This window comes from Bufo bufo, chromosome 8 (genome assembly GCF_905171765.1).
Source record: "Bufo bufo chromosome 8, aBufBuf1.1, whole genome shotgun sequence".
NCBI lineage: Eukaryota > Metazoa > Chordata > Amphibia > Anura > Bufonidae > Bufo > Bufo bufo.
This window is the reverse complement of record NC_053396.1, coordinates 12734108-12746316: the sequence shown is the minus strand read 5'-3', so window position 1 is coordinate 12746316 and position 12209 is coordinate 12734108.

Below are 12209 nucleotides of genomic sequence, written 5' to 3'. Positions count from 1 at the left end.
GTTACAATTGAAGCAGTTGATCGTCCAATCTCATCACCATATGCTCCTGAAGAGCATAATCCATCAATGCAGAACTTCCATGTCTGAGCACCAGCAGAGTCATCCTCCTCATGTTGGTCAGAACTGGCCACTTCACTTAGTCCTCCAGTCTTCATTATATCACTAGTAGTCTCATCATCTTCACTCAATCCTTCATCACTCATCTGCTCATCATCAGCTTCCTCTTCTCGTCCTATGTCTTCATGAAACTGTGCTGATAGATTATCGTTAGGCTTCCTTTCTGGACGTTCTTCATTGGAATCATTATTCGTCATCAGCATCTTCTCCCCGTCCATCATCGTAGACCTCATCGTCTTCATTGCCAATTCCTTTGCTGTGTCCATCCTCAAAGTCCTCATCACTCACTTCATGGTCCTGTTCACTTTGCCCTTCATCATCAACCTTCTTGGCCTCCTCATCAGGACTTTCTGAGTTGGTTCCTTCAAACCACTTGAATAAATCATACTCATCCTCCTCTCCATCACTGGTTTCATCATGGCTGCCCATATGGATTTCTTCCAAAGAATTCCTCCTCTTCGGATCCGCCACAGATAGTGGAGAAAATATGGTAGGATCTAAGATGGTTTCATGTGACAGAAACATCCTTAGGACAGGACTTTCAATGTCTTTCGAGAATGTAACATTGTGAGGTGCGACTGGAAGAACCAAACCACCACCAGACATTGTGGGCAATCCAGCTGCCAACATAGCTTGTAGCAGAAGATCATCTGATCCACCAAGATCACATGGAAGGACAAGTGGTTGTGCCTCTTCAGAAGTGACGTGTGTTCTTCTAGGATCATATGAAGTGGGCAACTCTGCAAAGAAATAAACAGAATGGAAATGATGGAACAAGAACAAACGAGACAATTGCTCAGGTTTTCAGCGCTGACTATTTTTAAGACCTCTGCTTTTCGTTAGTGAATGATAATTAACATATAACAAAAAAATAATATTTTGACTAAAATAATCTTTACATGTTTACGTTTCTTTGCGATAAATTTCAGTCTACAATCTTCATTCATTTTCATAACCCTTGTCATTCATGTGTAATTTGTTTCTTGTGTAAGACTTTTCTTATATGGCTGTGTCCCTTCCAGTAATAGATTGATCTGTGTGTCCAGGATGCTGCTGGCCTCACTAGCTCTCATGTATCAGCACAGCCTCATTCCTGGAGTGATTTCCCTTCTGCAGCATATGACAGAGCTACTCTCCCTTTTGCTGACAAACACTGATGCTAAGGAATGTGCGATTCCCCCTGCAGAGTCTGCTATGAGCACTGTCCTCTCTCTACACCTATTCACAGCTTGCAGAATCTGCTATGAGTGACCTCTTCTCTCTACACAGCTTGTGTGATTCCCTTTCCCTCTGCAGAGTCTCCCGTGAGTGACCTCATCTCTCTACACAGCTTGTGTGAGCCCCCTTCCCTCTGCAGAGTCTGCTGTGAGTGACCTCATCTCTCTACACAGCTTGTGTGATCCCCCTTCCCTCTGCAGAGTCTGCCGTGAGTGACCTCATCTCTCTACACAGCTTGTGTGAGCCCAGCTATGAGATTACCCCCCGCAGTCTGTTATGAACACTCTCCTCTCTCTACACTCATGCACAACTTGTATGATTTTTCTTCTCCCCTAGCGGACAACCTTGTGTGTTTTTTTTTCCTTTTTTTTTTCTACAACCTTACACTCTAATTTACTATGTACAACACCCTCCCCCTCCCTGCTGCTATCTCGAACACTGAGAGAAGGGAGGGGGAGAGCAGAGAGAGCCATCAGTAACAAGAGCAGCACTCTGCAGCATCAGCAGTCCATAAACCCCTGAACTCCTCACCTGTTGGTCTATGGAGGACGGCGCTTTGGTCGCAAGTCCTCTAATCCAGCAGGTGTGGGATTATAACATGTTCTGGAGTATCAGACAGAGAAGTACAGGAGCTTTGGGAGAGAGGGTCAGAATATGGCTGCAGACCCCGCAACATATGGTGGACATGATCTTACCTCTTGTGTCCTGCATCCGTAATGCGTGAAGCAGAGCGCCCCCTTCTGGCTCTTTTTTCCATCATCTTCTATATTATTACATACAAGCGATGACATCATAATCGGCTGACTGTGACCCTAGATACATATGATGGAAGGATAGCGCCTTCAAGAGGCCACACGTGAAAGGAATGGTTCCTGATTCATCACATTATATATATATTTTCGCTCACCTCATCATGCTTCAGTGTGATCCTACAGAACTGCAATGGAAGTTATAGTACTGTTCATCCTGATCTTCCTGGTTCAGAAAAAAACACTGAAAAAACTGTTGCTGTGAGTTGCAGTGGATCATCTGCGACTGTCAGCTGTGTAATACTATAAGGGAACCTCCCGCAGAATTATGGGTGGAAAATCTGCAGGGTGTAAGATTGTGGACGAGATTTTACCAAATTTACATCCAGATGAACGGAAATAGATTTTGAGCCGCTCTTTAATTTTTTATTCCCATCCCTGCCACCAGATGGCAGTGTGCTCCAGCATCAGGCACTGATAATGGGATTTCCAGGCCTCTGCACCATCAGCTCTTCTCACATAGTGGGGGGGGGGGGGGGTTACTGGGAGTCTAATTTTTGGGGCGTTATCCTGTATAAGCGCCAGTATACATGGCAATGAATTTAAACTGCGACTCCGGGATGTCACATTATTTTGTCTACCCCTGAAATATACACCGGGGTCGTTTTAGGAAGGAAAAATGAGGATATGATGAGATATTCCAAGGATCCTACATGGACCACGAGGCCTATAGGAGAACGGTGTGATGTGATGCGATGGTCATTTTTATATCATATACAGAAGAGTCATTGTTTATCAATTTATAATGAGAGAAGTGGGAGAGATAACTCCCATCATCCGCTATATCACCCATAAAACTGTAGCTCCAGGTTCTCATCTCCTATGTAGCCCTGATCACCCACATTGTAAAGCCGGCCACCCACCCGTCCCAGAGGCAGGGGCACAGTCCGCTTCATGGACTCTCTAGAACGGGGACCTCCAGTAAAACCAGTAAGGTCTGCAGCTGGTACGGTGACAAGGGACCACGATCGGAAGCACTGGGGACTGTATGTACTGCTATATGGGCACAAAATGTATGCACTAATAATTTGGGTATTTTCTACTATGATCTGGGCACAGTATGGGACTTTCTGGACTCTGGCCCACAACGAAGTATACGGTGCACAGTTGGCTCTGGGATATAGCACTGAGAGTTTGTTATGACTATGTTAGTAAAGTGCTGCACTCTCTGCCCATGTAGTGCCATACAGTACTTAAAGGGCATCTGTCAGCAGTTTTGTACCTATGACACTGGATGACCTGTTACATGTGCACTTGGCAGCTGAAGGCATCTGTGTTGGTCCCGTGTTCATATTTGCCCGCATTGCTGAGAAAAATGACGTTTTAATATATGCAAATGAGCCTTTAGGAGCAACGGGGGCGTTACCATTACACCTAGAGGCTCTGCTCTCTCTGCAGCTGCATGCCCTCTGCACTCTGACAGGATCAGGCAGTAAAAACATCATGCCTGGCCCTGTCAATCAACATGCAGAGAGAGCAGAGCCTCTAGGTGTAATGGTAACGCCCCCGTTGCTCCTAAAGGCTTATTTGCATATATTAAAACATCATTTTTCTCAGCAATGCGGGCACATATGAACATGGGACCAACACAGATGCCTTCAGCTGCCAAGAGCACATGTAACAGGTCAGCCAGTGTCAGAGGGACAAAACTGCTGACAGATGCCCTTTAAAGGGGTTGAGCCACAAACACCATTTATAATGTACCGCTAGGTGTATACTGCAGGGGTCTGCCCGCTAGAAGAGAATGGACCCAAGGGACCCCTAGTCCTGTGCGCATGCAGCAGTATCACCGGATCACGGCTCTGTTCTCTTCCACGTGACTGACGGAGATGGTACATTAGGGTCCATTCACACGTCCGCAAGCGTTTTGCGGTCCGCACATGGCCGGCACTTTAAACAGAAATGCCTTTTCTTGTCCGTGTCTGCGGACAAGAATAGGATATGTTCTATTTTTTTACATAACGTAAGTGCGGATGCAGAAGCACACTGTGCGCTGCCCGCATCTTTTGCGGCCCCATTGAAAATGAATGGGTCCGGATCAGTTTCGCAACGTTGCGGAACGGATTCGGACCCTTACTCTGTGGTCCTATGTAGACAATGAATAGAGCGGTTGTCACACATGCGTACTCCTGCTCTGGTCACACAGGGTCTCGGACCCTCCTGCGGGTGATGAACTTGGCTCGCCCTTTACAGTATGGCACTCTCTGAACAATATGGCCACTGTGGGCAAAGTACAGTATTATATGGGCACTGTGTGACGCTACGTGGGCACCGTATAGGAAGCGTCCACAGCAGGATCCATAACACACTACGAGGGGCCACACAAGGCCGGAGATGGGGGAAGAATCCAGAAGAAGACATCTGTGGAGCCTCAGTCTGCTCTGTAAATCTTCCCCCTGACACGTGTAATCGCCATGTCGTCCCAGGCCTGGTGCGAGCTCCGCTCAGGACCTCTCCGTTTAGCAGCTTTTTCCTGCTTCCAGCAGACAGGGGCATAAATCAGGGCGTGCTGCTGGGAATACTGGGGTGATGGATACTGGAAGAGGAAACCTTACTGGAATGTGTATCTGGAGCGGGCGATAACATAATCCAGCCCTGTGCTCATACCAGTTTATACAATGGTCATCGTCAGCCAGGCCCCGAGGAGCGAGCAGACAGCTTATTGATATTGTGCCTAATGTCTTCACCATGGAGTAATGTGCGAGGCGCTGGGCTGAGGACGCTCCATGACTGAGTAGCCCCAAGTGACCCTCCGTGAGGCAGCAAGCAGCTGGACTGACCACACAACAGTATTCAGCCTAATGACGCTCCTCTAGGTCATAAAGAGGGCACACGACCGCTATTATCTGCTGATGATGTCATCACGTTAGCCCGGCCCATGTGGTGATGTCACTGTACATCGTTCATACAGTCTATGCAGCAGATTGGAGAGCTGGTAGTGGGGTCACCAAATACTGACCGAGTCTGGTACTCATACCCCTGAGGATACTATGAGGTCACCAAGTAGGAAATGTGAGCACATAATAGAGTTTCAGTAGCTGGTTGGATTGCAGCGAGTGATGTCACCAAGTATGATAAAAGTCCATGTAGGTGATGATGTCACTGAGTAGAAGTAACGAGTGGGAGGAGCGATGAGATCACACAATCTGTGTAGTAGATTGGATTTGAATAATCACAGATGTCACTGAGTGCAAAAAGGTCACAATGTCAGGTTAAAGTGCAGCGGGTGAAGTCACCAAGTACAATAGAAGTCCATGTAGGTGATGATGTCACCTAGTAGGAATGTCACTAAGAATTGAGGTCACATAGTGGCAGGTTAGTAAGCAGCTGGTGACGTCACTGAGTGGGAGGCGTGATAAGATCACACAGTTTAGGTAGCAGATTGAAGTAGGCAGTGATGTCATTGCTTTGAAGCAGTGATGTCACATAATGGCAGGTTAGTAAGCAGCTGGTGATGTCATCGAGTGGGAGGTCTGATGAGATCACACAGTTTACGTTGCAGATTGGATAAGGGTAGGCTGTGATGTCACATAGTGGCAGGTTAGAGTGCAGTTGGTGATGTCACCGAGTGGGAGTAGCAATAACATCACAGTTGATCACTGTGTAGGCACTGATGTTGGAGCAGTGACGTCACAGTGGGACATTAGTATGCAGCTGGTGACGTCACTGAGTGGGATGGAGTGATGAGATCACACAGATTAGGTAGCAGATTGAAGTAGGCAGTGATGTCATTGCTTTGGAGCAGTGATGTCACATAATGGCAGGTTAGTAAGCAGCTGGTGATGTCACTGACTGGGAGGAGCGATAAGATCACAGTTTATGTAGCCGGTTCAAGTAGGCACTGATGCTGAAGCAGTGACATCACAGTGGTAGCTGCTGATGTCACTGTGTGGGAGAGGGAGGAGTGATGACATCACCCAGTTTATGATGCAGATTGGATTAGGCTACTTTGACACTCGCGTTTTGGTTTCCGTTTCTGAGATCCGTTCAGGGCTCTTACAGACGGTCCAAAACAGATCAGTTTTGCCCTAATGCATTCTGAATGGAAAAGGACCCGCTCAGAATGCATCAGTTTGCCTCCGATCAGTCTCCATTCCGCCTGCGGCGTTTTGCTGTCCGCCTGATGAAACTGAACCAAACGGATCCGTCCTGGCACACAATGTAAGTCAATGGGGACGGATCCGTTTTCTCTGACAATAGAAAACTGATCCATCCCCATTGACTTTCAATGGAGTTCATGACGGATCCGTCATGGCTATAGAAGACATATTACAACCAGATCCGTTCATGACGGATCCGCAAAAAACCTTACCGTAGGCTGTGATGTCACACCGTGTCACCACAAAGAGCAAAGGCCCAGTTACATGTAGAGAGAAGTGACACGGGCACACAATACTTTACCAGCGCCCCCTTTTGGAGACCCTCTATAACCTACAATTTAACCCTGGAGAGGCAGCTCTAGGGCAAACAAGCGTAACATATCGCAAGCAGAAAAGCTCATTATATGGATTCCTGGTGACGGCTCGGGGCAGAAATAAAGTGCGCCGGATATAAATCTATCGTCACCTGTTATCAGCCATTTCAACGCTGTATTCCTTTGCTTTTTGGCTTTGAAAACACATGTAAAGTCTCCATAGACCGAGGCATCATCAATCCATCGTATTTTATAGAGCAAACCAAAAAGTGCATTATGGGAAATGTGACAAATTTGTACTGGCAGCCATATTGGTTGTCACTCAGCTTTCCCAGACACAGATAAATGATGTCATGAAAATATTCCAGACATCATAATTTTTCAGTTTTATATGAAATTTCGCTTTAAAACATACCTGTCTCTTCCATAAATGTGTAGGCACAGCGCGCCTCACGCCTCATCCATGTCACTAGCTCCTAGCAAAGGAATAACCTGTATTCTAATGAATGTCGGAGCAGCACGTTAAGTGTCCACCTACAGGCAGATGAGAGCGAAACGTTACAACAAGGTCAACTCTAATCACGGGCCTCTAAAACAGGGAATTGTGGGTAAATGTGACCACGGTGCTCGGTGGACAGTCGGTAAATGTGACCACGGTGCTCGGTGGACAGTCGGTATACAGTCAGGTCCATAAATATTGGGACATGGACACAATTCTGACATTTTTGGCTCTATACACCACCACAATGGATTTGAAATGAAAAGAGCAAGATGTGCTTTACCTGCAGACTGTCAGCTGTAATCTGAGGGTATTTACATCCAAATCAGGTGAACGGTGCAGGAATTACAGCAGTTTGCATATGTGCCTCCCACTTGTTAAGGGACCAAAAGTAATGGGACAGAATAATCATCATAAATCAAACTTTCACTTTTTAATACTTGGTGGCAAATCCTTTGCAGTCAATTACAGCCTGAAGTCTGGAACGCATAGACATCACCAGACGCTGGGTCTCATCCCTGGTGATGCTCTGCCAGGCCTCTACTGCAACTGTCTTCAGCTCCTGCTTGTTCTTGGGGCATTTTCCCTTCAGTTTTGTCTTCAGCAAGTGAAATGCTCAATCCGATTCAGCTGAGGTGATTGACTTGGCCATTGCATAACATTCCACTTCTTTCCCTTAAAAAACTCTTTGGTTGCTTTTGCAGTATGCTTTGGGTCATTGTCCATCTGCACTGTGAAGCGCCGTCCAATGAGTTCTGAAGCATTTGGCTGAATATGAGCAGATAATATTGCCCGAAACACTTCACAATTCATCCTGTTGCTTTTGTCAGCAGTCACATCATCAATAAATACAAGAGAAGCAGTTCCATTGGCAGCCATACATGCCCACGCCATGACACTACCACCACCATGCTTCACTGATGAGGTGGTATGCTTAGGATCATGAGCAGTTCCTTTCCTTCTCCATACTCTTCTCTTCCCATCACTCTGGTACAAGTTGATCTTGGTCTCATCTGTCCATAGGATGTTGTTCCAGAACTGTGAAGGCTTTTTTAGATGTCGTTTGGCAAACTCTAATCTGGCCTTCCTGTTTTTGAGGATCACCAATGGTTTCCATCTTGTGGTGAACCCTCTGTATTCACTGGTGAAGTCTTCTCTTGATTGTTGACTTTGACACACATACACCTACCTCCTGGAGAGTGTTCTTCATCTGGCCAACTGTTGTGAAGGGCGTTTTCTTCACCAGGGAAATGATTCTTCGGTCATCCACCACAGTTGTTTTCCGTGGTCTCCCGGGTCTTTTGGTGTTGCTGAGCTCACCGATGCGTTCCTTCTTTATAAGAATGTTCCAAACAGTTGTTTTGGCCAGGCCTAATGTTTCTGCTATCTCTCTGATGGGTTTGTTGTGTTTTTTCAGCCTAATGATGGCTTCACTGATAGTGACAACTCTTTGGATCTCATCTTGAGAGTTGACAGCAACAGACTCCAAATGCAAATAGCAGACGTGAAATGACCTCTGGACCTTTTATCTGCTCATTGTAATTGGGATAATGAGGGAATAACACACACCTGGCCATGGAACAGCCGAGAAGCCGATTGTCCCATTACTTTTGGTCCCTTAACAAGTGAGAGGCACATATGCAAACTGTTGTAATTCCTGCACCGTTCACCTGATTTGGATGTAAATACCCTCAAATTAAAAGCTGACAGTCTGCAGTTAGAGCACATCTTGTCCGTTTCATTTCAAATCCATTGTGGTGGTGTATAGAGCCAAAAATGTTAGAATTGTGTCCATGTCCCAATATTTATGGACCTGACTGTGACCACAGTGCTCTGTGGACTTCCATATAACAAGTATAAAACTTCACCCCAGCAGAATTCTTTGGTTTGAGAACATTTTTCTTGCATTTATAATTAAAGATACATTAACTTTATACATTTATATATACGGTATAAAATAATCCTGACGACACTGCAAGGGGGTCACTCACTTAATGAAGTGAACAAAAAAGTAACCACAAATATACACGTACCAGACACTAGAGCAACTCCAATCACATATCATTAGATATACAGTAAAACAGTACTTCCATCATGGCAAGGATAAAGATCTCATATTGTGAGAGAAGCTTCCTCCATAGTTCAACGATAATACCTGTGGACTAATACTGCCTCCTATGTACACAATAGTACTTCTATAATACTATCTCCTATGTGCAAGAATATACCTACTATAATACTGCTCCTATATACAAGAATATAACTACTATAATACTGCCCCTATGTACAAGAATATAACTACTATAATACTGCCCCTATGTACAAGAATATAACTACTATAATACTGCTCCTATGTACAAGAATATAACTACTATAATACTGCTCCTATGTACAAGAATATAACTACTGTAATACTGCTCCTATGTACAAGAATATAACTACTATAATACTGCTCCTATGTACAAGACTATAACTACTATAATACTGCTCCTATGTACAAGAATATATCTCCTATAATACTGCTCCTATGTACAAGAATATAACTACTATAATACTGCTCCTATGTACAAGAATATACCTACTATAATACTGCTCCTATGTACAAGAATATAACTACTATAATACTGCTCCTATGTACAGGAATATAACTACTATAATACTGCCTCCTATGTACAAGAATATAACTACTATAATACTGCTCCTATGTACAAGAATATAACTACTATAATACTGCTCCTATGTACAAGAATATAACTACTATAATACTACCTCCTATGTACAAGAATATAACTACTATAATACTGCTCCTATGTACAAGAATATAACTGCTATAATACTGCTCCTATGTACAAGAATATAACTACTATAATACTACCTCCTATGTACAAGAATATAACTACTATAATACTGCTCCTATGTACAAGAATATAACTGCTATAATACTGCTCCTATGTACAAGAATATAACCACTATAATACGACCTCCTATGTATAAGAATATAACTACTATAATACTGCTCCTATGTACAAGAATATAACTACTATAATACTGCTCCTATGTACAAGAATATAACTACTATAAAACTGCTCCTATGTACAAGAATATAACTACTATAATACTGCTCCTATGTACAAGAATATAACTACTATAATACTGCTCCTATGTACAAGAATAGAACTACTATAATACTGCCTCCTATGTACAAGAATATAACCACTATAATACGACCTCCTATGTATAAGAATATAACTACTATAATACTGCTCCTATGTACAAGAATATAACTACTATAATACTGCTCCTATGTACAAGAATATAACTACTATAATACTGCTCCTATGTACAAGAATATAACTACTATAATACTGCTCCTATGTACAAGAATATAACTACTATAATACTGCTCCTATGTACAAGAATAGAACTACTATAATACTACCTCCTATGTACAAGAATATAACTACTATAATACTGCCCCTATGTACAAGAATATAACTACTATAATACTGCTCCTATGTACGAGAATATAACTACTATAATACTGCTCCTATGTACAAGAATATAACTACTATAATACTGCTCCTATGTACAAGAATATAACTACTATAATACTGCTCCTATGTACAAGAATATAACTACTGTAATACTGCTCCTATGTACAAGAATATAACTACTATAATACTGCTCCTATGTACAAGAATATAACTACTATAATACTGCTCCTATGTACAAGAATATAACTACTATAATACTGCTCCTATGTACAAGAATATAACTACTATAATACTGCTCCTATGTACAAGAATATAACTACTATAATACTGCTCCTATGTACAGAATATAACTACTATAATACTGCTCTCTATGTACAAGAATATAACTACTATAATACTGCTCCTATGTACAAGAATATAACTACTATAATACTGCTCCTATGTACAAGAATATAACTACTATAATACTGCTCCTATGTACAAGAATATAACTACTATAATACTGCCTCCTATGTACAGGAATATAACTACTATAATACTGCTCCTATGTACAAGACTATAACTACTATAATACTGCCTCCTATGTACAAGAATATAACTACTATAATACTGCCTCCTATGTGCAAGAATATAACTACTATAATACTGCTCCTATGTACAAGAATATAACTACTATAATACTGCCTCCTATGTACAAGAATATAACTACTATAATACTGCTCCTATGTACAAGAATATAACTACTATAATACTGCTCCTATGTACAGGAATATAACTACTATAATACCGCTCCTATGTACAAGAATATAACTACTATAATACTGCTCCTATATACAAGAATATAACTACTATAATACTGCTCCTATGTACAAGAATATAACTACTATAATACTGCTCCTATGTACAAGAATATAACTACTATAATACTGCTCCTATGTACAAGAATATCACTACTATAATACTGCTCCTATGTACAAGAATATAACTACTATAATACTGCTCCTATGTACAAGAATATAACTACTATAATACTGCCTGCTATGTACAAGAATATAACTACTATAATACTGCCCCTATGTACAAGAATATAACTACTATAATACTGCCTCCTATGTACAGGAATATAACTACTATAATACTGCTCCTATGTACAAGAATATAACTACTATAATACTGCTCCTATGTACAAGAATATAACTACTATAATACTGCTCCTATGTACAAGAATATAACTACTATAATACTGCTCCTATGTACAAGAATATAACTACTATAATACTGCTCCTATGTACAAGACTATAACTGCTATAATACTGCTCCTATGTACAAGAATATAACTACTATAATACTGCTCCTATGTACAAGAATATAACTACTATAATACTGCTCCTATGTACAAGACTATAACTGCTATAATACTGCTCCTATGTACAAGAATATAACTACTATAATACTGCTCCTATGTACAAGAATATAACTACTATAATACTGCCTCCTATGTACAAGAATATAACTACTATAATACTGCCTCCTGTGTACAAGAATATAACTACTATAATACTGCTCCTATGAAGAAAGATATAATCGCTGTAACACCTGATGGCAGTATGGCGCCTCTCATCGCTCTTTCAGGGACAGATAAGAACAGATCAGGAAAC